The following is a 3,100-nucleotide window of genomic DNA, read 5'->3' as shown; positions in this document are numbered from 1 at the left end:
AAAAGAGGTGACTGATGTAAAGCAGGAAGTAGCAAAAATCAGTATGAGTGAGGTGAGGAGGGCGTTAAAGAGAATGAAGAGTGGAAAGGCAGTTGGTCCTGATGACATACCTGTGGAGGTATGGAAGTGCTTAGAAGAGGGGCAGTAGAGTTTTTGACCAGTTGGTTTAACAAGATCTTGAAGAGTGAGAGGATTCCAGAGGAATGGAGGAAAAGTGTATTGGTGCCATTTTTTTTAAGAACAAGAGAGAGCTGTGGCAATTACAGAGGCATAAAGCTAATGAGCCATACAATGAAGCTGTGGGAAAGAGTAGTGAAGGCTAGGTTAAGGGCAGAGGTGAGCATTTCTGAGCAGCAATATGGTTTAATTCCTAGAAAGAGTACATCAGATGCAATATTTGCTTTGAGGATGCTGGTGGAGAAGAACAGAGAAGGTAATAAAGAGTTGCATTGTGTCTTTGTAGATTTAAAGAAAGCGTATGACAGGGTGCTAAGAAAAGAGCTGTGGTGTTGTATGAGGAAGTCTGGAGTGGCAGAGAAGTATGTTAGAGTGGTGCAGGACATGTATGAGAGCTGTAAGACAGTGGTGAGATGTGCTGTAGGTGTGACAGAAGAGTTCAAGGTGGAGGTGGGTCTGCATCAAGCCCTAAGTCCGGCTCTAAGCCCCTTTTTGTTTGCTCTGGTGATGGACAGGATGACAGATGAGGTAAGACAGGAGTCTCCATGGACTATGATGTTTGCAGATGACATTGTGCTTTGTAGCGAGAGCAGGGAACAGGTGGAGGAAAATTTGGAGATGTGGAGGTACGCTCTGGAAAGCAGAGGAATGAAGGTTAGCCGCAGCAAGACAGAATATGTGTGTGAATGAGAGAGACCAAAGTGGAACAGTGAGGCTACAGGAAGCAGAGGTAAAGAAGGTGCAAGACTTTAAGTACTTAGGGTCAACGGTCCAGAGCAACAGAGAGTGTGAAAAGGAAGTAAAGAGGCGGGTACAGGCAGGTTGGAATGGGTGGAGAAAAGTGTCAGGTGTGTTGTGAGATAAAATAGTATCAGCCAGAATGAAAGGAAAGGTGTACAGGACAGTGGTGAGACCAGCGATGCTCTACGGCTTAGAGACAGTGGCGCTGAAGAAAAGCCAGGAGGCAAAGCTAGAGGTAGCAGAGCTGAAGATGTTGAGGTTCTCTTTGGGAGTGACAAGGATGGATAGGATCAAGAATGAGTTCATCAGAGGGACAACCCACGTTAGATGTTTTGGAGATAAAGTCAGAAAGGCCAGATTAAGGTGGTTTGGACATGTTCAGAGGAGAGATGGTGAATATATCGGTAGAAGGATGCTGAGGTTGGAACTGCCAGGCAGGAGGTCTAGAGGAAGACCAAAGAGGAGATTTAGGGATGTAATGAGAGAGGACATGAAGTTAGTTGGTGTGAGGGAAGAGGATGCAGAGGATAGGGTTAGATGGAGACAGATGATTCACTGGGGCGACCCCTGAAAGGGAACAGACCAAAGACAAAGAAGATTTCAGTTTAATAAATTCCGTAGTATTTACATTTCAAAATTAATGATTTAACAGTGATTAAATTTAAAAGGCTGATATATTTCAAATTATGATGATGATTTGCTCCCATACAACTACGGTATGAACGATATACTGACATTCGGATACATTTTGAGAACCTGCATCTCTGTATCCCTGTAGGGACAACCTACTGTACACATTAGAACAGTCACTCAAGCAAATGTCAAACTGACTGATTTTATTTTATGTCCATTTATGCAGCTATTCTCTCATGGCTTGTTATGGAGTTTTGTTGTGGAGTTTTAAGTTTATCAGCTAAACTTTTCTCTACTTTAACATATAGTGTGGATTTACGGCAACATTAATGTTCCGCAGATAGACGATTGAATTTAGTGTTGGAGAATAGTAAGACAAAGAAATTGGGGACTTATTCCAGTTTCCTTGCAGAAAAAAAACTCTAACTATAATGCTTAAGTAGAGAGACTAAGATTACCAATTTCATAATAAACGTTGATGTAAAGTGGTTTTGTTTTGGCAACGATTTTAGAGTTTTCTTATTATTATGCTTTTTATTCACAGTTGGACATTGTCACTGAGCATGAATTAAGCATGAGTACAGTCCACCTTAGAGTCCATTTTTGTCCTGTGTTGAAGAAGAATTAAAAAGCAAAGCTTCAGCATGTGGGAAAAATTTCCAGTGAGGATCTCAAATGTGCAAACACAATTTTGAGTAAAGATAAAGATCAAAACCGAGATGAGTGCAGTGCAGCATGGGATAAAAGGCAATGTTGTCACTACTGTGGCTAATCAAACTTGGCACAGCACTGGAAGAGTTAACTGAGTAGCTAAGTTTCACAGCATACAAGACAGCACAGATCATCATCTTAAAAAGCTATGTAAGGGAGAAGGATCTCGTCTGATCCATGAAGCCTACAAGAAAGCAGGCACAAATCCCATCAGTGGGGACATTTATAAAATTCTGTCCCCTTTGGAAATAGCTGAGCAAGCTACTAACCCAAGTAGAAGTGGTAAAAGAGGAAAGAGGGTAGCCTTTTTTGACAGATAGAATAAAGGAGTTGTTAATTAAAATGAAAGCTAAAGCTGGTGTACCTCCTGACAATCGAGAGAGCTGTGTGATGACAAATATACTTGGATGTGACCAAGTAAACCAAAAAAGTTGAAATGAAAAAAAGCTGTCCAAACCTGCCTGGCCCTATGTAAAAAATTAATTTTAATTTAGCCACTTTGAAGGGATTGACCTGTTTAAGGTCATACCACAGCAGCTCAATTGGATTAAATCCAAACTTTGACTATGCCACTCCAAAACTTTAATTTTGTATTTTTTTAAGCCATTCAGAGGTGGACTTGGCCATACTACCCAACTGCATGCAGTGCCGGTCCCAAGCCCAGATAAAATTGGAAGGTTGGGATGAAAAGGTCAGGAAGGGCATCCGGTGTAACCCTAACTCATGCCAAGTTGTTGTGCGGAATAATGGTCTGCTGTGGCGACTCCTCGACAGGAGCTTTCACCTTGGAGCTCTCCTATGGATGCCATTTTACCCAGGCTTTTTTCTTTTCTGTCTG

This window comes from Clarias gariepinus, chromosome 23 (assembly GCF_024256425.1).
Source record: "Clarias gariepinus isolate MV-2021 ecotype Netherlands chromosome 23, CGAR_prim_01v2, whole genome shotgun sequence".
NCBI lineage: Eukaryota > Metazoa > Chordata > Actinopteri > Siluriformes > Clariidae > Clarias > Clarias gariepinus.
This window is presented reverse-complemented; position numbering follows the sequence as displayed.